Source organism: Dermacentor andersoni, chromosome 4, assembly GCF_023375885.2.
Source record: "Dermacentor andersoni chromosome 4, qqDerAnde1_hic_scaffold, whole genome shotgun sequence".
Taxonomy (NCBI): Eukaryota; Metazoa; Arthropoda; class Arachnida; order Ixodida; family Ixodidae; genus Dermacentor; species Dermacentor andersoni.
In genome coordinates, this window is record NC_092817.1 from 76,379,160 (window position 1) to 76,404,945 (window position 25,786).

Here is a 25,786-nt window from a genome sequence, read left to right on the forward strand (position 1 = left end):
TGCTCTCGCCGTCTGTCATCCGCCGCTGCGGTCCGAGTTCGCTCTTCATTCGTTCGCTGTGCTAGTTCGCTTGGTTATGCTGAGGGAGGACGACGCGACCCGCCGTGGTTGCTCAGTGGCTATGGTGTTAGGCTGCTGAGCACAAGGTTGCGGGATCGAATCCCGGCCACGGCGGCCGCATCTCGATGGGGGCAAAATGCGAAAACACCTGTGTACTTAGATTTAGGTGCACGTTAAAGAACCCCAGGTGGTCGAAATTTCCGGAGTCCTCCACTACGGCGTGCCTCATAATCAGAAAGTGGTTTTCGCACGTAAAACCCCCATAATTAAATATTAATTAAATTAATTAGGACGAGGCACCCCGACGCTCAACGCAGGAACGGGCGCCTAAGCGCTGCTCTCTGAAACAACTCATGGGCACGCACGCACAACAGCGTTCACCACGCAATGAAAGGTTGTCGCGAAGTCCAGTCTTCTTAAAATGCAGGAAGCAGTACTCTCTTGGCCCTTTGCTCTGATTGCACTTTATTTAGTTATTTGTTTGTTTATTGTACCCTCATGGCCAAAGAAATTACAGAGGGGAGTGGTCATAAGCACTCAAGAAGAATTATTTAAATAGGCCGTAGGTTAAAATATATACAAAATTTGGCTGCTAATACGCTGTTACCCAGTTCCTAATAATGAAAAACGACATTGTAAAGCTAATGACAAAACAATGAGCGAAGTAATAAGTAGTGTGCAGTGTGCAATACAAATAATGACTGTGCAGTGTTAGCTAATGCTTCGTCAAAGGCGTGGTTATTGTGTACTGAAGCAGATGTCCGCGGAAGGTGGTTTCATTCTTCTAATTTGAGAGAAAGAAAAGAGAATTGACTTCGGTGTCCCAATAGTTTTGTTTCTCTTCTTCAAATCATGTGTGGTCCAGGCGGCGTAAATGGGTGTAGACCTACAAAAGCATTCCTCCTCGCTGTCGGGAAATGCACACGAATTTTTGCATGCAGGAAGTGGAGGAGGACAGAAACAGCATAATTACTCTTCGAAGTCGTTAAGGTTGTGGACACTCGCACAATTTTCGCGTGCGAGCGTTGTTGGAACTTCATGAAAAATTAAAGAGAAACGGTTCCTTATATACGGTGATGTAACGTTTTTTCTGGAATATGATGTTTAAGGTTTGCGAGAGAACGTACTTCCAGTGTAAGTAGCTTTCATCTTACAACGCGAAACAATAAATTACGGCAGGGGCATGATAGAGGCGACCAACCATTTCCACTTAAGTAAGAACGCGTCCCGCGTCAATGAAGGAGCTCACAGTGGCGACTCAGTGAATATCTCATTCTGTTACGCAAACTAGGATGCTGTTTCGAAACTCGCGGTAGCCGCTTTCCCATAAAGGTTCAACGCAAAAGTATTAATATTTGAAAGTGCTACTTTTGCTTAGCAAAATGCTGGCTTTTGCGCCTTCGGCACCATCTGCAGGAGTGGGCCGATCTCGGAGGTAGTGCAGTCTACAGCCCCCACGGTTATGTGCTGCTGGGTATGTGCCACTGGGTATGTCTTCATGCTACTGGGTAAATGCCGTCATCGTCACGCCGTCGTCACCATGCTTTCCTTACATGCCATTGCACGTCATCGTCATCATAATGTCATCATTTCACCGTCTTCGTCATGCCGTTATTGTCATACAGGCGTCGTTATAAACACGTCGTCAAGCAATCGTCATTATACACTCGTCGTCATCCTATTGCCATCACGCCGACGTCGTCATACCGCTTTCATCGTTCCATCAACGTTATTCCTTCTTCGCCATTTCATTGTAATTGTGATGTCATTATTTAATCATGATCATAACACCGGTGTCATGCCATCGTCGTCATATAGCCATCGTCATGCATTCGTTGTCCTATTCTCGTAGTGATGCCGTCGTGGGTTATGTTGTCGTCTTGCCAGCTTTGTCATCGTATTATCGTAACACCATCGTCGTCAAGCCGTCGTTATCAAGTCATCGTCGTCATACATTCCTTGTCACACGGACGTCGTCTTTCTATTGCCCCTATGACGTTGTTAACACGTTGTCGTCGTTATACTATATTCATCATTTCAGAATCCTCATTCCATTGGTCGCATAGCGCGATCGATTTCGCCAGAGTACCCTTAGAAAGCCGGTGAGTGCTCGAGCATCGGCTAGGAGCTCAGCAGTTTAAACGAGAATAAAAAAATATCCTTTACTAGGAGATGAATTGCAAGAAGCGGGATCTTCAGACTCCCAATCCATTTGACAAGCTCGAGATTCGGAACGAAAACGCCAAGTCTCAAGCACACTTAACACTTAGACATTTTCCCTTCACACTCGTAACCATCCTGTGAGTATCCTTTATAATTATTCATGTGGCACTCAGGGTGCTTCCGGTAGCCTAATTAGTACTTCGCTCTCGGAACTCGAGTAAGTTATCTTCGACAACCCAGGCGTTTCTTTCAGACGTTAAACCACATAAATCAATAGGGAGTTTTAGAAAGGGCACACCCAAGCACCTTTGCGTACCCAAAGCCACACGTCCTGTTAGTGTTCTTTGCTTTTTTTTTTTTAAGTGCAGCTTTCCATATCAACTTTGCCGGACTTGGCCAGGCTGATTGGCTGCTGGGTGCTAGGTTTTGTTGGTCGGGTCACTATCTCAGTGGACATTTGTGGATGTACATACACAGTTTATAGGGACACCGAATGAGAGTACCACCGCAAATGGGCTGGTGTACCCATGTATGCTGACCAACTACGCTCATCTGTTCCACAAAACACAAAACTTGTAACATAAAGCATGGCGATAAATTTCGGCTCACCCATATCTCCAAAGCGCACCAATCTGTTAAGAGAACGGCTAATTATATTTCACGCATTCTTTCGTTTACTTTCTTTGATTTAACCATTTGGCATGTGCCAATGGGGGTGTGCCAATTCTCGGCCGATTCCCCAGAATTTGTATTTGCCACTGTGGCACGAGGTGTCAGAACAACTAAATATTGCTTGCTCTGTACATGCACCCATCCTGTACTTGCACCTGTACTTGCACTTTCCTGTGCATGCACCTGTCATCCCCATTCTTGCCTCGACTCGCATCATACATCGCCTTCGTCCTCGTGACATTGCTGCATATACGCCTCACCCTGCCCATTCACTTGATTTGTAGTTTGTATCAAGCCATATCTTGTGAGCGATTAGTGCATAAACATAAAAATTGTGGGGCAATGAAGTTATGACTATTCTGGCGGATAAATATCCATGTCATGATAGTACACCTTTCATAGCATGCAATTACACAATATGGTATCTATTGCGGCTCCACAGCCACCGTAGTCCTCCATAAAGAAAGCAACAAAATCCCATTAAAGAAAGGCGTCAGGATGGGAGATACTATCTCTCTATTAACAGCCTCTTTACAGGAGGTATTCAGAGACCTGGATAGGGAAGAATTGGGGATAAGAGTTAATGGAGAATACCATGGAGAATAAGAGTAATGGAGAACTTGCGATTCGCTGATGATATTACCTTGCTTAGTAACTCAGGTGACCAATTGCAATGTATGCTCACTCGCCCAGAGAGGCAAAGCAGAAGGGTGGGTCTAAAATTAATCTGCAGAAAACTAAAGTAATGTGTAAGAGTCTCGGAAGAGAACAGCAGTTTACGATAGGTAGCGAGGCACTGGAAGTGGCAAGGGAATACATCTACATAGGGCAGGTAGTGACCGCCAATCCGGATCATGATACTGAAATAATCAGAAGAATAAGAATGGGCTGGGGCGCGTTTGGCAGGCATTTTCGTATCATGAACAGCAGGTTGCCATTATCCCTCAAGAGAAAAGTGTATAACAGCTGTGCCTTACCAGTACCCACGTATGGGGCAGAAATCTGGAGGCTTACGAAAAGAGTTCTACTTAAATTGAGGACGACGCAACGAGCTATGGAAAGAATAATGATGGGTGTAACGTTAAGGGATAAGAAAAGAGGAGATTGGGTGAGGGAACAAACGCGAGTTAATGACATCTTAGTTGAAATCAAGAAAAAGAAACGGGCATGTGCAGGACATGTAATGAGGAGGGAAGATAACCGATATTCATTAAGAGTTACGGACTGGATTCCAAGGGAAAGAAGCGTAGCAGGAGGCGGCAGAATGTTAGGTGGGCGGATGAGATTAAGAAATTTGCAGGGACAATCTGGCCACAATTAGTACATGACCGGGGTAGTTGGAGAAGTATGGGAGAGGCCTTTGCCCTGCAGTGGGCGTAATCAGGCTGATGATGATGCTGCTGCTGATGATGATGATGTACGCATCTCTCATACTTGTAAAGCGTTTAAACAACCGATTTGGTATAGCTTCGCTCCACATTAAAATGGTGTGTTAGATCAGCATATTTTTGAGGGCGTTTCTTTGTATTTACGACCGTTTGCATTTTTTAAAAAATTTGGGTGCGTGATACCTGAAGCTTCCCAAAAAATGTAGATCAATTTTTAGAAAGCTAAAATAGATAGACAAATAAATAAATAAATGAGTCGATCAGCTGTGAGGTTTTATAAGAGAGAGAGAGAGAGAGAGAAGTGATCAAGTAAGGCTAAGGAGTTTAAGCAGACGTGCGTCCTGTTTGTTAACATGTAGAGGAGGAAGGGGTTAAGGAGAGAGAAATCGGAAGGAAGGGAGGTCACTATAGGTGGTCGAACACATGGGCAGAAGGTGGCAGTTAACAACTATGGTCTAATACCTAGTAGGGCAGTAGTCTGTGAAAACAGCGGGGCCCCGAAAGCTTTTTTACGTTACGGTATATGATATGCTCATAAAATAAATGCAAGAATGGCGACACCCACTAGTCGTGAGTTCGGTGGAATCTCTGTTGGTGGAGAGAGAAAATTTATTTGAAAGGAGGTAGAGAGGTCGGCCTGCACTAACGCGCTCTAGCCTGCTGCTCTGCCTGCACAGGGCGAGGGGGAACAGGGACATAAAGGTGTGATGAGGGATGATGATGACATAGAAAGGGGGATCTATAATCGTGAAAGAAAGTTCAACAATCTGATGATAAAGATTCAGAAAGTTTATCCATGAAGCCACTACCATATTCAGCATCTTGTCTGTAGTCAGTTAAAGTGAACCTAGAGATAAAGACGCTAGAACGAAGCTGGTGTTTGGGCCTCCCCTTCGTGATCAGTACAGGCTTCAAGCAAAAGCTTTACAGGATGTATAGAGTTTTTATGAGCTGCTGCAGTACGGCGAGCCCCTGCACGGCACATTTAGCGGCCGGATTCTGGAGACCACCGAGAATCATGCGCATTGATTCTACCAGGTGCTTCGGCGTTTTCTGAACGCTTTCCTTCTCATTGTGTCCATCTTCTTGTTTGCCCATAGTGTCACCGGTTTCAATGGTCCTATCATTCTTCGTTTCATGGCGCAGAGGACCACAAGGGCCTGCTGTCATGGTCCTGGGTCTAGAGGACAGAAAAGGCCATTCCGTATCTTTATCAGCCGGTGGAGGCGAATATTCGCCGCGTGCTCTGACCGACCTTGAATTAGCAGTATAGACGCGATTACGGCACTGGATGCACGCACAGGCAGAGGTGGTCATGGCGCCCGCGCCTCGCTATGTAGTTCTGTAATGGTTTTCTGGCGCTTCTTTCACGATTGTTGGTCACTTTGGCGAACAGATTGAGTGACCTGTTTACGTGAACATTGGCCTTTTCTCATTTTTTGAAGAATACGAGCTTCTTGGTTCATCTTCGGGCATTCCTTCGAAGTCGCTTCGTGAGAGCCAGCTCAGATGGGACTTTTAGATGAAGACGCATCATAGTCGGCGGTATTGTGCTCTCAGCCGCAACCCGAGCAGGTGACTTCATTTCTACAAACAGCGCTCACGCGTCCTATCTTTAGACATTTCCTGCACTGAAGAGGCCACGGAACGAACGGTCATACGCGGGGAATCACGTAGCCCACTTTGAAAGACGCTGGTAAGGTCAAAGAAGCAAATATTACCTTGATACATCGGGAGGCATGGTACATCGGGAGAGTCGCAAGCGGTGCATCTGAAGAATGCAAACCGATGACTTCAAACAACTCTTGGAGTCCGCGCACATGATTTTAAGGTCCACGTCGGAAATCACACCAGTCGTCTCCTTCCCGTAAGTAATAAATGAGCGGAAGGGGACTGCACTTAATTGCGGAACGGTCTTTAACTTCTCCAGTATTGCGAAATTTTTCACCTTTATCGCCAGGATGTTCTTGTGAGCGTTGATCCTGATCTCGTTGATTTGACTAGCGGTCACACTTTCAACATATTTGGTTAGGAACTGCCTGCTGAGGGAGTTCATGCTGTGCGACGTCGAGAGCGGCACCTAAGAAACCATGAAGGATTCCTGTTCCTTCTCATTCAATAAAGTGGTCTCAGTCGACATGCGGCGGATCATCTTCATATGACGGCCAACGGCTACGGTGTACTCGCTGTCAGAGTCCACGACTACCGGCATTGAGCTCTCCCAGGAATCGAGCTGGTTCGAGCTTCCAAAGATGGGTAATGAAGCAGACGACTGACCTTGTTGAGGTGGTCTTGGGAGCGTCTTCTTGCTCATCCTCGATGAAGCGACTCTCACGAAAATGGCAAAACGTAAAAAAAAGCATAACAGCGAGAGGCCACAGCACCAGTGAACCTTGGGCAATTCTTTCCCTTCTTCTCCCTCCTTCGGTAATATATAGGATACCAAGGACGTGAACTTGTAGCAACTCGCCATGGTCACCACACAACCAGAAAAAGGAAAATATATAATATTACGGAGCTCGTTAGGGAGTTACACAATAACAAGCGTTCGACAAGCCGTAGCATATAATTCGCAAAAGCAGCAATAGATAGGGATCCTAACTGCTATCATCTTTCATTACGTGGTCGGCGCCTGTAAATTCGCAACCTTGTAACGCAAAGCAGCATGCACAGCGCACAGTATAATAAAGTAATAAGAGCAAAATTGACGAATAATTCCTGGATGATGTCAGACTCAAGTTTTCTTCTTGAAATCTTAGCTTTACTTGACGCTTATCTTCACTATCTAGATTTCTTTTACTATTCACTGCATCAATGCACTCGCGAAACACAAAGGCGAAATAAAACACGACACTGTTTTTGTGGAATTTAAAGAGATACAGCCTCTTTATATTCACGAAAATAGGTGTATCGCCTTGGACAAGACAAGCACAAAATTTTGCTCCGTATTTTAGTTATTGTCTTCATATTTTCGCATTCAGTGGTTCTGGAGTATTAAGGTGGATTTCATTCTCGAGAAAGGAGCCAATGTGTGACGGTCAAAGCTGTGTCTTGTACTGAAACTCTCGCTGCAACTTTCTATTTGTTGTTAACACTTCACTAATATGTGCAATACTTAGCTTACTCTGTTTATGGTTCTACTTTTCTTGTCATAATATTTGCAGATAGTGTTAAAAGGTATTTACCAATGATAATGTATCCCTCATGTCATTTGTGATGTATGTGAATGTTTGCAAAAACACCTAGCCGAAAGATTTATGCCTACAGCAGGGCCAACAATTAGCGTTCCTTTCGAGTCATTCTTTCCAACTTTTGATGTACTCGCGAATAATTTAAGTGTCGAACAACTGCGGACTACTTTTAAACTGGAAATGGTTGAACTACGTGATGTTTTTGTGCCATCACGAGTTATATCAAGTAGGAGACCTCGAGACAAACCCTGGTTTAACGCAGAGTTACGTGCCATAATTTGAAGACAGCGACGAATTTATCAAATATACAAGGCGTCTTGTTCGCCAGAGTATTTGGCCTTGCTGAAAGCAATAAAAATTCAACTCAGGCAAAAGTCCGACATTGCTAAGGACATTTATTTTTTTTAATCTTGTAAAAAGATTCGTCAGGGATACCAAAGAGTTTTGGATGTATGAGAAGTCTAATCGCAAAGCGAACCGATTGATACCTGCTTTGAAAAATTATGAAACACTCTTTCATGATAATAAGTGTAAAGTTAAAATTTTAGCCATTATTTTTCATCTGTGTTTTTGCCGTCGAGCTCACGTACTGTCTGTCTTGCATTACCTGTTGCAGTAGAGCGCCTGCCAGAAGTCACCTTCTGTGTCGATAGTATCCGTAACTTACTAAAACATGTAAACCAGGCTAAGGCATGCGGCCCTGATGACATTCCGGTCATTATCATAGGGAATTATGCGGATGCGTAATGCTTTTATTTCACCCAGCTGTTCCAGAAGTCCCTCAATGAAATCGGCATGCCTGATGAGTGGAAGTTAGCTCTAATCGTGCCCATACAAAAGAGTGGTGTGCGCAACTCCGTTCAGAAAGACAGACCCGTCTCCTTAACTAGTATGAGTCGTAAAATTATAGAGCATGTAATATATAGTTGTGTTATGGCTCATTTAACAAAACATAATCTCCTAAGCCCCAGCCAACATGGTTTTAGGCGTTGTTTAACTTGCAATAGACAGATGGTAGAGTTTATTCAAGGTTTAGCTTCGGCAATTGATAAGCAACAACTTGGGGTCCGTGTTTTCTTAGCTTTCTGTAAAGCATTTGAAGTGGTAGCACACATGCTTTTAAAGTTTACCAATTTAAGAGCTTATAAGTTCGATGGTAAAATAATAGATTGCATTGCCGGATATTTGTCATTGCGGCAACTGGCCATTGTTCTGAACGGTATGTCTTCACAATATGCATCAGTTACGTCGGGAGGTGCACAAGGCTCAGTGTTGGGAGCACTGTTGTTTTTGTTGCATATAGATGATATTTCAATTGGTATACAGTCTTCCTTCAGGATGGTTGCCGAGGATTATGTTGTTTATAGAGTGGTAGATGTCATTTATGATTCAGTCACAAATCCTGCAACCTGATTGAAATTCTACATAGCAGACTGGTGTGTGCGTTGGGATATGTTGATAAATATAGATAAAACTGCTCATGTCACCTTCACAAGAAAATGCGCTAATCACCCCTATAAGTATACAATTCATGATTTTACTTTGAACATAAGCAAGACACTTAAATATATAAGTGTCTTTTTTACTTCTGACTTACGATGGAACAAGCATCTTCACTATATTGTGAATAGGACAACACCAGTTTTGGTATTCTTCTGGTGGTATTTCATTCATCTACCGAGTAACGTAATAACGCAGCTGTACTTTAGTTATTTATGCTCAATACTTGAATATGGATGTGTTTATTGGGACCAACATACATTGGAACTTATGAATAAATTAGAAAAAAATCAGAATAGGGCAGTCTTGGTAACTACAGCCAGCAGCTTAGCATGACGGAAAGCAAACAAACTTAAATGTCAAGAGTTGAAGGACCGTAGAAGGCAAGCGTGATCAAAATTTTTGTGCGGTATTTATTATTCTAAAATAGGCATAAACCACGAACAATATATCAAGCCACCACACTATATATCAAAGCGACTGCACCACTGTTTGAATGTCAGGAAATTTTTCTTGTAGGGGTGACGTCTTGCGTTATTCCTTTTTTGCTAGAACTGTGCGAGATTGGAGTAGTTCGCATCGAGCATTGTATATATCACATCAAATGACGCCTTTTTCCACGCATTGAAATATTGTTCACGTACGTAATTGAGTCCGTAACGTCCTTGCCTTAATGCCCTGCGCGGCAATGCAGATAACTAGTAAATGAATTTAACTAATAAATAAATAATTTGGGTTGGATGACACATCGTCTTTGTAGTGTGAAGGGGAACAAAAAAGTAATAAATAAAAAGGCTGGTAAAACATTGAGTAATTAGAAAAAAGCATACAGAGGGGCGCAATTAGAGTGACTCTATTTAGGGGAAGTGCCCAAAAAGTTGGCTCGCTATTTGTGTGCGCGTTCGTGCTCGAAGCCACGCCATATAAAGAACTAAATTCGTGGCTTAACCAAGTTGGGGGAAAATTGGAAGTGTGCAGAATTCACTTTGTCATAAATGCTGGAGAACGCGTGATAACCTTTCGGTGCCATGGTCACTGGGTTATCACGTACTGTAGGGCTGAGAAGCAGGGAAAACTGCCCTACTCCTAGGCACAAGAAGTCTTGTTTTCTGTAGTGTTTATATTTTTTATGCGCACTTGTACTCAGGATTGTTTTAAGTTCTTTTATTTTGCTTTTATTTGCTACGTACTGTTATAATTGAAAGTATACACACATTGTTTGAGAGACACAGTAACAGTATCCATTCGTTTCTTGGAATTCGTGTACTTCTTTGTATATTGGTGAATATATGGCACCGTGAACTGATCTCTATTGTTCCTGCTTGTGTTCGCCAACGTCACTGCTTTATCGTTTCATGACCCGGGGTGTAGGCCTCGTCAGAAGACACGCTTTGTTTGTTTCCTTTTGCCTTACCTTGTCGGCATGGTGCACTGTATCTGAACCCACGTCTGAATAAAGTCAACGTAAAACAATGCACTGTTCCCGCCGTGTTCCTTGTCCACGAACGGCTGTGCAATTTCAACAGGTTGCCCAACATGCCTCGAGGAACGCACAGAAAATACGACTGGCGTTTAAGTTAAAGTACATTACGCAATCTTGATGGATGCGTTAAGAAATTGTGACTCCTTGAGCCGACTCGCATAATTCATCTCCCCGGTCTAGTCCCCAGTCAATGACATTTTTACTCGAAATATCTACAGGAACGATCCACCGCGCGCAAAGCGTTTTTTCATCCGTGATTTGCTTCCTTTCTGTGTCTGATTTTCGATGTTTAAACAGCAAAGACGAGAGTTCTGAAGTTTCGCAAAATGAACATGGAGCGGGGTTTTTTTCTAAGTGGTCTCTCTGAATTCAAAGGCTCGGTCTTGGTCGCATGGGGCTCAGTGCCGATCAATGCTCGGGGAGTACCGCGTACCGTTCACAGTAACGCGTGGGAAGTCGAGCCTGCTGCTTCTGCTTTTCGAGTTCCGACCGACGCTATCGATCTGGGGCTCTCGATTTTTGCGTAGATTGTTTTTGTTCCCTGGATCTCCTCAAATTCGGCCTTTTAGAATCGATCGCTGCCACGAGCGTCGTCCGCAGACAGCCAGAAACGAGAGCCTGCCGCTCCGCCCTCGCGTCAGTGTCCAGCCTGACCGTTTCTTGCCGCTCACTCCGCTTGAAAGTCAGACTTAAATTGGAGAAAAAGAAACACTGGAATAAAGCGCCTCGAGGTCCACGAGGCGCACACCCGCTGTCTGTTTTGTGCTACCTAACGCGATGTGAAGGGAGTCAAGGGATGAAAAGAGAGAAAGGCATCTGACCATACAAACGAGAGGGTGGGAAAAATAAAAGGATATCGAGAACGGTGAGAAAGATAACCGGATGTATATTTCCTAATGGCTACGCTGCAATGAGGTAGGGGCAAGGTAATATAAAGTGGAAGAACGAAATGCATGCTCATGCAAACCGCTACGCTATCGAACGGTAGCAGGTAGCTATTACTAGACCTCAGAAACTTGAACAGTGCAGATATGCACTGCTCGGAGTATACCCCTGTCAGACGAGAAGATTTAATGTCATGTGTACCTGATGCCATTCGAATTTAATGTCATTTATAGGCTGTTACACGTAGACGCCTAATGTCATCAGACGAAAGCATCTGCAAATGAGTGAGTTCACTGAGCTCATTAGAATGCGTTTCTGTGCCGAATGAGTAATCTCGGCGAAGAGTGGCTGTAAACAAATAAACTGAAAAAACTAAGGAGTTCAATATAGTAATTATGAAGCATTCATTTAGAAGTGTCTCGTTCTTTTAAACAATTGTTCCCAAAAGTTGGACAATCCTCGTTCCCAGCAACGTTGTGAAGAGCGTTGTCAGCTATGTTTAGCACCATATCAAAGGTTCGTTTGGTGCGAGCACAACAACGTATTAGAAGATTTGCCTGTGAGTATATTGAGTATATTGTGAGTTTTTATCAAAAATTCATATATTGAATACATTGTTGAGCCAAAAAAAGGAAAATAAAGACTTGGGAGGGAGAGTGCAAAACGACAGTTCAGCGGGGGCTCAATCTGTCGTTTCGTACTCTGCCTCCCAAGTCTTTGTTTTCCTTTTTTGGCACAACAATGTATTCATTAGCTCCAAGCCAACTCGCCCAGCAACAAGTTCTACTCAATGCATATATTCCAGAAGTAATAGCTTTGGTTCGTTCACAGTACGTATTCTTGTGCATTCTAGTCTTCTATGCATTGCGATAGCCATCGTCCGCAAATTATACTATCTTGTGCCGTCTAGCAGTGCATGGTCCCTACCCTCATTCGATGTATGGAATGTCATTAGACACAAACGACTTTATATCTCCCAGCGTGACAGGGCTATTACTCTGAGAGCGTTAGCTTAGAGCATTCTGCTCTGATAGCGGGTGATTGTCAAGTCTGTCGAGCACCTTGCCGCTCCCCACTATAGTGCGTGCAGACACCAAGAAAGTGTGTGGATGTGTCGCCACAGCTGCTTGTGACGCACGTGGTGCTGTCGGCCATTGCACCGAGGAAGGCATACAAGTTCGCAACAGTGAAGCCGATTCACAAACGGCATAACTTGGTCTGTACTTGTCGCGGTTACGCTGAAACATGCGAGGTTGGCGCCTTGAGCGGCCAGTCGCGCGGCAATTGTGCGTGAATTTGTGGGTTTCTCTCGCATTCGAAAAAAACACTATTATGTTGCGCGCATTGAGCAACAGAAAGCTGTATCGGGAGTTTTTCGGGTCGCTCTACAATCGTCTCATTGACACTTTTCATCTAATTAGAATATTTGAGAAGTTGATTGATTAATTAAGAATGATTGTTTAATTAGGCGGAATGACAAAATATACTGAGTATCTCCAAGCAATGGCAAACAACCTTACCTTGGTTCTGTCTACCTATGTGGCATTCGCATATTTTTAAACTCTGGCCCAGGGCATCCTGTATATGGCAATTGTTTATATGATATTTGAGTGGTTCCATCGAATCTGGAGAATTCATAAGTGGTAACGCGCCGCGCTTGTTACTGCAAACGAGAAAATTAGGTCGTTCAGCTAACCAGTAAGTTGTAAGCTAACCAGTAAGCTGAAATATTAATTTCCATCTTCGGCGGCTACAGTTAGTGCGGAACGAGGAGTTTACCTCTAATCCCTGATATTTTCTCTTTTTATTTTTAAAGCACTCCATTCCGAAGAGCTTTGTAGAATAACAATACTCTCAAGGTCAGTATTGTCCTATATATTTAGGCTTATGATGATATACTGTGTCGAACTTTAGCGTCGTTTTCTGTTTAATCCACCTGCATGGTTATGGGGATAACGACAACAGTGGTATTCGTTTGATGTACACAAATGCCCGACTTGGCGACAAAACTGCACCGTCGTCCAATCGTAAGAAACAAGCTCCCTTGGGAAAGGCGGTCTCAAATGCGTGCGTGAACCCGCGTCCACTGTAGCAATGCGGACCGCCCCATTCAACGAATGGACTATGGTCAGGTCTGCACCTCTCGTCGCGGTATTACTCGGAAATGGTTCAGTGGTCATTCGGGCCGGGAGCCTAGTTAGGGTATAGCGAAGCATTAGTAGACACGTGTTCCTCATTTCGCTTTGTATTACGGTCCTCGGCAGGCGTGTGTGGCAACATTTATATTGCTTAGCGAGACAATGCGTGGGTGTTACTTTGGGCACATCATTAGCTCTGCATGGTCGTCCGCAAAAGCGCCCGACGTGCTCAGTAGGCCATGCAGCGGGAGGCTGGCTCCAGGAAAGGTATACCACGGCTTCGCGCAGATGGGCCTTACAAATAAATTTGAATAAATTTGCCTGCTAAGGTCTGCAATAACAGGTAATAAATTTATAGATTGTTGAAGGCGGCCTAGCATATCCAGTTAACATGAAACTTTCTTTTCTCGACGCGTGTTTGTTAAAGCGGAGACGTCGCACTTCTGAGTATGCGCTATTGTTTGATACTTTTCTGGAAGTAAATCACAGTTCCAGCCGTAAGAAGAGCAGAATGGTTCGACGCAATCGAAAGCCGATATTCTTGATATTGGTTTTCAGTGTGTTTATTCAGCGGCACCGTTTCTAATTACAAAGGCAGCTTTCTCTCAAAGCAATTTGGAAAGTTAATAGGGGCGCAGCACTTTTCTATAGGGAGCGCCTGCATGACTGGTGTAGTGGAATTTGCAAACAGCTTACTTTAATCAAGTCGTCCGCAGAATGTCCTCTGTTGCACAAGCGGTCCGTTCTTGCTGCAACTGCTAGAGAAGCCCTTATTCGCTGAAAATTGCGATACATACGAGCGGAACACAAGCTAATTGTTAGGAACAGTTCATCGAAAATCGGTTTTGTACTGTTAGGACCTGGTTGCTGAGAAGCGGGTGCGCTTGAATATACCTCGGCTGGCAAATTTTTGTGTTCTACATAGAAAATATTAAAGTTGATGAATATTTAGTACTACTAATACTTATATAAGTAAATAACAAGCGTACGAATATTTAAAAGCATTAAGGAAGCTACCTTAGGTTCTTCATTGTAATTATAATATTTAGAAAGGACTACTCAGGAATCACATGACTTGTAACAAGCTATGTCGCGCGAACGCCATGTTGAATTGTGTTATCATGTCAGCGTGAGAAAACTTAAGCAAGGAATATAGATTAATGTGTACTTGCGACGCAGAAATTATACACTTCGAATACCTATTGGGGGGGGGGGGGGGGGGGGGCCAAGCGTTACGGCTGGCGACGCTGTGGAAGACGGACTCCGGTGACGTCAGCTGGGGAGTCGACATTGTTGTCTGCCAGTCTATGACCTAAGCACTGCAGTTTTCGTTTGTTTGCAAGCTCTCTCACTGCGGGCTCAGGTAGCATGTCACTCTTCTATTTCTGTCTGCAGTTTTTAGTGTTAGTTTAAAATATTAGTACTATAAAGCTTACAAACGCTATATTACTTTATTGCAACCGCATCCGTCAACTAAAGTACACAATCGCATGATTCAGTCGCAACACGTCACACCGAGGGCAGTAAAACTATATAAAAACTACACCAGTCGGGAGCCGAAGTAAGTTCTTACGGCTCATTCGCAACATTTCGTGTCAGGCGGCAGCGAAGTTGAACGCCAGGATTTACATTCTCACATGTAGTTCCAATCATTTGTAGCTAAGCAATGAAAACTTCTGCTGACAACAAAAAGTTTTCCATTTCAATGACAAGCGTTCGCTCTCGAGCAATATCTGCGCCGCATTATTTAATAGTTCGCAATCACCAAGCATTCTTCTCGATCTTCTTGCCATTGATTCTCATGAAAATTTTTTCATGTGATAAGTTAACCTTAATTTGGGTTCGCATACGTAGTTGAATGCGCTTTTAGAAAATGCTACTTTTGTCAGTGTAAAACTAGAGATAGTCTACAGATTGAACAAAACGAAAGAAACGCCGGAAAACCAGTTTTGGAAGCAGCCGTGGAGTTTACAGATTATTTTTGCGCTATGTGTGTGTCCCTTTTATTCTCGTCTATCTAGTGTTCCCACTAGATATTTTGTTGAATACCAGCAAGCCCAAACTTCCCACCTTTATTATCTCAGTTTCAACATGCGTACGACGCGCTTAGCTACTATACTGAAAGTAATGGACAAAGTTTGTTGTTGATAGCATATTCGTATCCTTGGCCGAATATGGTGCGAAATGTGCTGACTAATGCTGAAGCGATTAGCGGCCCAGCTGGGTCGAGGTGCAAGCAATAGTTAAATTTTCTTGCTCTGGTCAGGGCGCCGCAGCACGTGACTGCGTAGTTTGCTTTGTCCGCCAAGTTCGTCTATGTTTCTACCAGAGAGAGAAACGAAATGGGAATGGCAGAGAAGTTGACCAGGGGCGTGCTCGGTTGGTTACCCTACACTTGGGGAGGGGGAAAGGAGAAGAATAGATGAGAGAGCAGAAAACCATAGGGTCAGTCTTTCATGGAGTCAATCGCTGAGGAATGTCCACTGTCACAAGCAATCATACAGTCCAGTAGCCTTTAAGAAATGCAGAAGGGATTTTGTGGCCTTTCGCATGCAAGAATGCATAGGCGATGGTACCAGGACCTTTTCCTCCGAGAGCACTCTATGATCTAATCGGCCTAGTTTATCTTGTAGATTACGTCATTGACCGCCAAAGCATGGGCAGTAACACAGAAGGTGCTCTACAGTTTCATCGCACCCGCACAACTTTCCCGCCACACTGCTGGCCATTCCTGTGAGGAATGAATATGAATTTGTAAATGCGACGCCCAACCACATGCGACGCAGTAAAGTTGTTTCATGGCGGGAGAGCCCAGGTGGCAGGCAAAGTCGCAAGTTAGGGTCGAGAGAGTGCAACCGGGAGTTTGTGAGACCGGGTGAATTCCATTGTAGAAGTGTGATATGGCGAGCGGGCAATTGGAGTTTTTGCGTAGCATCCGTTCTTGAGAAAGGTATAGGCACCCGCTGATGTTTTTGATGAGCAGAGCGAAGGCCTCAACCCGATTATCACGGTTTCAGACTCGGATTGTGAAAACGGCTGTACTTATCATGCAGCGCAAGGATAAAAGGTCAGCAAACGTTTCGCTCGTCCGCATGAAGTGCACAAAACCTCCCAAATACTTGCAAAAAAACAACAACAACAACCCGTTATCAATTTCATAACCGCTAATAACCTTCTGATGGGCGGTTAGCGGCACGCATCAAAATGCAGACGATGGCGCTTCTATGCCTGTGCGATCAACTTTAGGTGTTTGTGGTAGAGAAACTTTATGATCGTAGTGACTTGATAATATGTCCTCGTAGAACGTCCTTTTTTTTAAATAAAAATCGCAGATGTTTTATATTGTGAATGGGGGAACTGAGAAACATCAAACAAACGTAAGACCTGACACTCAGCTACTTAATTTCTGTTTTCACAATTCGTAATTTTTTTCCACGACTGGCTTACCAAACGTGTCCACATAAAGCCGAACCATTTAACACGCTTAATCTTTACTCAACTATAACCCTCACTAAAGCAAAATGACATATTTGCTGTAATGTCGCTACAGCATAGCGCGCATTACCGCACCCCAGCGACTGCTTAATTTCCCGAAAATGGCAGGAATCCATTCTTCACATTAGCGTAACTCAGAATGCGTTAAGTAAAGATATGAAAAAAAAAAACAGGAACGAACAAGAGATAGGAGGATATTACTGTTTTCTGTCTACTGTTTCGTCTTGTTCCTGCCTTTTTTCTATGCTCATCCAGAGTTGCGCTAATGTTAAGCATACGCCCTGAAATACCAACTCACCTAAACCGCCAACCTTGGACATCAAATGTATTCAATAATAAAGTTATGGACAGCAACATAGCTGAAGTGCTGGAAGGACGTGCTGGAAACAGGCAAACACTTTGTTTATTACAACGCAGACATTCCAGGCATAATACCTGACGCTGTACTTCATTCTTGAGAAAGGGCAAAAATAGTAGCGTAAAAGAAACGAGGACGAGACGAGAACACAGGACCGGCGCTTCCTATTGCGCTACTATTTTCCCCCCATTCTCAGCCATGAACCAATTCGCCAAACAAAACAGTTTACTGCCGTAAAGTACCCAAAGATTCCCCACTCCAGAAATGTAACTCACCCCTGTTATTCGCACGGTTTTCTAGTTTTTCAAAACACCGACAGATAACCGCAACTGTACGCTGAAACTTAGACGACCTCGAATTTTCACTCGTTTTCCTTTCTAATTTATGTGGATTATCTCTCGTTGTTTTGCGGTATATGCACTTCATTGTCCACAAAGGCCCTGCAAGCTATTATGAGAACGCCAAAGCCTCGGATGTTTTTTTACAATATTCCTACGCCATACACGCGTGTTTGCTCAATATTGTGGCTAGCAGACGAAGCCAGAAGAAATCTATATTAACCATGGATCCAACAGGGACCCCACTAGATTTCGAGGAGAAACGCAGCGTAGAATATTCTGTGCACTTAAATCCTGCCTGTGTGAACGACTTTAACTGGAATACCTTTTGTGTGTGTGTCTCCATGTGTGCGCGTTCCTTTTTTCCCCCCTTTTTTGTGTTTGCTCTCTTTCATCTTTCTAACCCCTATCCCCCGTCCCCAGTGTAGGGTAGCAAACGGAGACTCATATCTGGTGAACCTCCCTGCCTTTCCTCTTCATTCTCTCTCTCTCTGCTTGCGTACTCACGACGACTTAAAAGCTCGAGCAGGGCACGTGGACCAACTGCGCCAAGCAGCCTTCCCCCAGCACTCATGCCGTATAGCAGCGGCATATAGGTCTAGTACACTATAGTACCGAAGTAGCCCTACTGACTTCATACGCGAGAGGGCACCACTTAATCTTTTAAGGGCTAATAACAAGGTGGATGCTGCATTCCTGCTGTTGATACTACTGGGAGCTTTGCGAAAAGGGGAGGAAAATTGCTGGTAACGAGAGGTCGTAAATAGTGTAAAGTTCATAAACCAGAAGTTTTTATCTCTTCACCATTTATTAGAAACGGCCATCTGTGATATGGGCTCTATTGTAAACAAGTTTATTCGGGCTACAGTTATGCAAGCTACATCACGACATCGAGTTTCCGTGTAACAAAAATGTGCGCTGGAGACAAGCATGCTTCCTCGTCGGAGCCTAATACGCGCAATTTTGAAGCTGTTGCAAGGCAGCCAGACTGCTAAGAAATGATGCGCCGAAACCCATACAGTGTCGCTTGATTAAGCAACCGCGAATTCACAGGGCGACCTAAGTGCTGTAAAATCTCGTGTATAAGCCCAAACCTTCGACCATGATGACACTACAGCGATCGCGGCAGGATTATGTCAGAAAGACGGATGATAAATCGACAGTTTCGCTTGGTGTGCGAAGCGTTGACCGCGATAGCAGGATGTAGCGTTGCGATTCAACTCCTCGCACCGTGTTATAAATAGACGCGGGTGCGACATTCTCGCGCAACGCAGCGCAGACGGCAACGGCTACTGGGCCGAAGGAACAGAGGTCCGGGCGGCCATGCCGCGTCTCTCGCAACGCGGGCGCGATGAAAAGCGCCAGCGCTGAGGGGCTGCAAGATATCGGTGGTGCAGGAGATGAAACCGACGGAAAATATTTGGCTTCAGTCAGCACCCAGTCAAAAAGCTTCGATAGTTTTAGCGTGACTTTTACTGTCCGTTTCGATCTATACCTCGGTGGCACAGGCCAGCCTTTTTTTATATTCTTTAATTAGCTTCGCAATGATTTTTTGTCCGTTTTGGTCATACCGGCTCAAATACTAACAGCAGCACAGCAAGGACGCCAGTGGCATTGCATGAGCATTAGTGATAATGCATCACGCAACATCAGGATACTTAAAACGAAAACTTCACGCGTCGCCTTCCGTAAAAAAGGAAAACTAGCTTACCTTACAATCATTCATTTGGAGCTCGCGCTTGCATCGTTCATCTGGTCGCCCCACTAAGCCTATCTAATTAATCTACGAGAATCGGTACAAAACGGTGCACCATGTTCTATGGCCCGTGATAATAACCACGACTCTAATGTACTCAACGCAACGGCCTTGTAACACCGACATCATGCGAATCACGTAGAAAGATAATCCTTGTGTGTTTCTTCCATAACATAACTTACCGCACACACGAAAATACATTCCCTTTATCACAGCTGCATCTCGCATCTGGCCGGCTTCATAATCAACGCAGCCTTCCTAGTATTTTCGGCCGCACCCAAGCGTTCATTGCATTTGTGCTGCCACGCGCAATCAGTCATTGGAATGACCTGCCTGATAGTGATGCTAATATTCACGACTCTACGCCGTTTATAAACGCGATACTAACCATTTATTAATGATACGTGCACCGAGTGACACTATTGTTTCTTACCCAGTTTCGCTCTTCACCCCCTGTAATGACCGGGGACGAAATTCAAAATAAATCAGGAAATAAATAAAAAAATAGTGCAGTACAAAATTCCTGGGTTTCATTATAGATATGATATCAAAGCATTAGCTTAGCGCCAAGTTACTAAAGTGTCTGGAGTAATTAGAATTAATTATCAATCACTGATTACCGCACGTCAAAGCACAGTATCGTGGACTTTGGAGACCCGCCACGTGAGCTCGACTTTGGCGAAATTCTTGGAAACGCGGAAGTAGAAAGCGGAAGTAATGAAGTCGCTAATGACGCCAGACACAAGAAGGTGGCACGATATTCACCCACTAAATAATGGAAAACAATTTCCTGGCATAGACTAAACATCTGCCAAGCAGGGCGGATGTGACGTCACTCCCTCCTCTCTCGCTTCTCTCGCGGCGCTCACCTGCTTGCTCGTTCACCCGCTCGCAACAGCTGCGCGCGCGCGCTCGTTCCCTGCTCTGACGTCAGCACCGGAGAGGACGCGTAAGGTGCGCTTTGTCCTCCGCTCGCCAGGGGGCTACGCCCCACCAGGGGCCGGCGCTGCGCTTCCTCTTCGCCCGCATGTTGTGCCAGGGGAAAGACGTTCGTTCTCTGAACCTAAAGAACACCAACGCCGAGGTGCCAGTGCGACTAAATGACACCTAAATCAAAGATCAGGGTCGCCTACCACATTTTTCAATTTCAAAGTTTATTTTTCCTTGTATGCGTAATTATTTCTGCACAAGAGAATATTGTAAAATAAAGATGAAGTGTTTTAGTATTGCCTTAAGTATTCTTATATTATTTCACTGCAGTTAGCCCTTCTGTAGTACCTTGTTATTGTTCTTTTCCACGTTTTCTGCTTCTCTGTCTTTTATTTTTTGACAGTTATTATGTACTGTCCCCCTGACATAATACTCCTATTTGGACTGAGTGATGAATTTGTTGATAAATAAGTAAACAGAAAATAAATTAATAAATAAGAACTTGTAGCAAACTTAAAACTACCGTATTAGTTTCTGACCATCTTGCTTCATTCCTTTTCGTTCATTGAGGTGAGGTGATGGTTGAGTTGATGCGTTGAGGTGATGGTTAAGAATATATAAACGAACATTTAGACAAAACTGATTATGACACGTGAAAAATCAATAAAAGGGAAAAAAAAACACATGGAGGGTTGGAAATATAAACAGTTCATCTACGATGAGCCTTCTTCCGGCTTACGTACCAAAGGCTGCACTTCTTACTCGGCCTCTTCTCGCTACAGGAAACGTGTAAATGGAGAACTTAAATAAGCTCCTCGGATCATTGGCGCACCGGCAGGATAAATGCCACCAGGAATGTGAAAAAATAAAATAAGAACTGCGTCGTTGTAAAGTTTCTCCAATTTTCTTGTTTTTTATTTTATTAATGGAAGAATATACATTATTCTTCAAGGAACTGCATCCATTACGGCTCTTCCGGACGCTAAATAGTGCTTCCATCCTGAAACGTTTCGACAAAGTCGGAGTCAGATTTCCGTTGAACTCTTCATTTCTTTTGCTCTCTGATATTCTTTATTTTACCTCCCTTCAAACAACCATTCCGCGAAATTGATAACGGGTTGTTGTTGTTGTTGTTGTTGTTGTGTTTTTGCAAGTATTTGGGGAGGTTTTGTGCACTTCATGCGGATGAGGGAAACGTTCGCTGACCTTTTATCCTTGCGCTGCATGATAAGTACAGCCGTTTTCACAATCCGAGTCTGAAACCGTGATAATCGGGTTGAGGCCTTGGAGCACCCGCGGTGCAACAGGGCCCTGTTGAAGGCATTCAAGGGTAAGAAATGTCGCGGAAGCCACAGACACAAAGGAAAGAAGCGCAATAGCACCAGGTCGATATGCGCCCCCTACTGGGTGATTGTCGAAATCTCCGCGAAGGCGTTCGTTTGCATTTCAAAGCAGCTCAAGTTATGCCCCTGGGCGTGTGTCGTACGGCTGGAGCCTTGCGTGGTGCGCCATGGTTCAATGCGCTGACATGCTCCGATTCTGCCCTCGGTGATATTTGTGCCTTTTGTGCTGGCATGTGTCTGCACGTATGTGTGTTGTGAGTGTATGCACGTTTGAGTGGGTGCGCGCGTGACTTGAAGGATTTGCTCTTCAGCAACAAAGCGTGGATGATTTGTGCATTCCCTGACACCTGTTGCCCATGGCGCCATTTATTCGTGCTTCATAGAGAGTGATTGCTAACGCTTGTCCTAATGCTAAAAATTCGCCATTTTACACCAGCTACTGAGACCAGTAGCAATGCGTTGCACCCAGTGTCCCTTCGGGAAAGTTGAACTAGGTACTGTCCCGTTAAATTATGCTCCATTAGCTATAATATAGTCTTCACAAGAGAATAGCGGAAACAAACACCGATTAAGAAAAGAATCGGGCTAGAACACAATATAACTGCACTGCCATTCATTGCATACTTGCAAGAAGTATGGACTGCGAAGGATTAGGTATGCGGATCAATGAGGATTATAATAATAACCAGCGGTTTGCAGATGACTTGTTTAGCAACGCTGGAGAGTACTTGCAAAAAATGATTGCGGCCATTAGCCAACGAAGTATAACAGTAGATCTTAAGATCAAAATTCAAGAAATTAAAAAAGGCAACGAGAATTTATGATTAACTGCTTACCTCTGTTATCTGCGCAATGGCAAGTTTATCTAAGCCAATTAATCACAGGGACCCGCATTGTGAGAAGAAGTTCTACAAAATAATCAAAATGAGTTGAAGCGCATACGGCAAACATTACCACGTCATGGCCGGCAGATTACCACTATCCTTGAAATAGAATGTGTGCAAGCTACCATTGCTAACGTACGGTACAGAAACCTTGAGTTTTGAAAAACAGCCCGAGAAGAAGTAAACGGTGAAATGAAATAAAAAAAGAGCAGATCCCTATGTGTAGTGGAAATCAGTTTAAACGAAGCTTTCATTGGTGTTTGCGTAGAACGTTGCTTTTGTTTAGGAACCACTTGCAAGTATGGCGCACACGACCAAATTCGACACATTTTCACCGGAAAACATCCCACTCAACACAGACTTGTGGCGGTCGATCATGCCGACACTATGCAAGTTGACGAAGGACTGAAGAGGACCGTACAACGACCACGGTGTCACCAAGGTGCATGACGAGAGTTGGATCCGAAAGCTTGAATTACGAGACGGGATGACTCCGAAGGCATGATGACAATGCTATGACGATACTTGTACGGTGACGACGGTTGACGACAACCACATGAAGGCAGTAGGATGATCACCCTGGAATGGCAACCAGTGTATGACGATGACGGCATAACGACATGAGGTGACTAATGTCGAATTACGACGACGCAATGACTACGACGATATGACGGTGATGGCATGATTACAATGACATGACGATGACGAAATGATGTCGATGGAAAAATGAAGACAGAATAACCACAATACAATGATGACTATAGAGTGAAGACGACGGAAGTGCGACGACGGCATGATATGCGCGCAGCGCAGTGGGGAAGAGATTGGGGGAAGGGGGAGATAGTGAAGTGTCGATGGTGTAGTCCATTTACTCAAGGCAATAAAAATAATCCCTGAGGTATGACATCAAGTTTATGCGCGGAGTTGAGGCTTACAAGTTGTACACCAGTAGTAGTTCATTGACTTCGGAATGAAACGAATGCTTTTGTGGTGCCTTGCATTTAGAGTAGAGGCGGTAACCACGCTGGTAATATGATGCACTCTTAGGTATCGCTCCCATGCCTTGGAACTTGGTGATGTACTCGTCTTAAATCTCGGTAAGAGCAGCAATTTGAAGAGTGGGTCTGAAATTGGTAAACGAGGAGGACACGAGAGAAGGGAGAGCAAAAAGAAATTAGAGGTAACGATATATTGCGCACTGCGTTTTTGGAAATGTGTGCTCAGAAACACCATGTGCAAGCGCGTAGAGAATCAAGTACATGCCACACGGATATATGTACAACTGCCCACTACGCGATTAGTAGTGAAATACGAATTCGACGTGTTTTTGAAGTAGCTATACCTCATGCTGATGTGCGAAGCAGCCAAGAAGTATGCTAATGAGAAGTGGGCGTTCCAGTAGGGAACGCAGCCTAAAAGCGCCACTTTGTCAAATATTGGCCAAAGTGTCACTAATGTGTAGCTTTGGAAAAAAACAGCATCGCAATACAATGGACAACCGCGTACCATTTCTCAGCCCCACACTGCGACTTATATCCACTCTTGGGATTTCAGGACAGGACAAGGCTGCAGGACAAGCACACTGACCACCCTGCAGGCTAACGACCCCTTGTGTCGTCAATAGCCGCAGCCGCACGAGGTGAGCCTATCTGTCGTGTGTCGCATTTTTCTGCCGCTTTGTAAACAGGGTCGTCTCATTTGTTGGCACGTGGAGCAGCCATCGATCCCCGCTTGCGCGTCCTTATCTACGCCAGTGCCTTTTTCGCTCTGGGTCCTTTTCGTGCCTCTTCATAATATCGTGTTGTACACGGCCCAAAGATATGATCGTAACAGAGTAGAAGACAAATTTTCTGTCTTTAGGTGGTTTTTTTCCTTCTACAGCTATTTTTATTTTCTTTTGCTGGCACATTGCGGCCACTCTACTGCATCTTCAATGTCGGGTTCGATTTATTGTTCGAAAGATTTGGCAGAAGCTCGAGGAAGAGATCACAGAGAAGTAGTGTTTAGTGTAGTATCTTCTTTGTCCGCAGTACTTTTTTTAGAGCCATCCATGCGCATCTACCAGCGGTTATATAAAGAAAGGACAAGAGATGAGCCCTGCTCGATGTCTCCCTTATCAGAACAAAACATTGACGCCTTCCTTTTGTAGTCGGTGCTCTGCTAATCTTGCTGGTGCTTTACACAGAGTAGATCGATAGTGCCATGCTTTAAAACACAAAGAAACGATACACAGTGACGGTACTTTTTGGTTTAGTAACACGGAGATAAAGCGTTTGTTTAGGATGCTCACATTTAGTTATCCAGACGTTGTTTGAGTGCCTGACCAAATTCTACTGTGGATTTTGCACCATGGACCTTTGCACTACGACGTGCTGCGGTTGACCACAGGTGTGCACTGTGTAACTTACATATGATGCAATAGGTTTGTTATTTATTGAAGTGGCAATACTTGATTTCTCCTCGTTGGCTGTCTGTAAACAAAAACGCCTTTTTATGTCGGTGCTTCGCACAGTACAGAGCCGAAATACGCACCATTTGCTGCAGAGGCGCTGCTTGCATTCGCCACCAAAATATATTGTGTTACATATGTTAGAGAAGTGACGGCATACATCGTGCATTTGAATAGACGGTATTGCTGGCTTAGTTGTTTCATACTTGGAGGTTTCAGAAACGCCCCCATTGCGTTTCGTCTAAGGTGTGCACTCATTATTCCTGCAAGCGTAACGTAACCATCATAATGTATTATGACTTTCTTTATCACTCTAACACTGCAAAATATCACGTATTCATTACGTGTGAGCTGTCACAGGTCTGAACTTATTTACCGCCAAATGGCCCAATTCACACGTTCCTGCGACCAGCCGCCCTAACGCACCACTTCGCTCGCGACCAAGGCGTAGTAGATAGCATACCGGAAGCACACTGGACTACAAACAACGCAAAATTTGGTTTAACTTTCCGTCCTCAAGTTGTAGCTGTTGCAATTTAATTGTTTCGTAGAGCGAGGCGCATAATGCAATAAACTGCTTTGCAAAATGCAGGAAATGTGATTTCTAGTCGCACACTATTTGCATAGTTTTGGTAGCGTTACCTGCTATTTAGGAAAGCTGGTAACACTAAAACTAGTATTAGTGCAAAGATTTTTTGTTTATTTCTACGGTGCGAGTGCTTGTGGTGGTCTACTGCTGTCTTGTCAGTTGTA

General features: G+C 44.2%; 1 long non-coding RNA gene across 1 annotated transcript in view; it reads left to right on the top strand.

Moving 5' to 3' along the window:
- The window catches only part of LOC129386237 (uncharacterized), a 273,338-nt gene that overhangs the window by 113,637 nt on the left and 133,915 nt on the right, over nt 1-25,786 (top strand). Inside the window, exon 2 of the long non-coding RNA XR_008613684.2 lies at nt 24,139-24,223. This is a non-coding gene — a long non-coding RNA (uncharacterized lncRNA). The remainder of the gene's footprint in view (nt 1-24,138; nt 24,224-25,786) is intronic.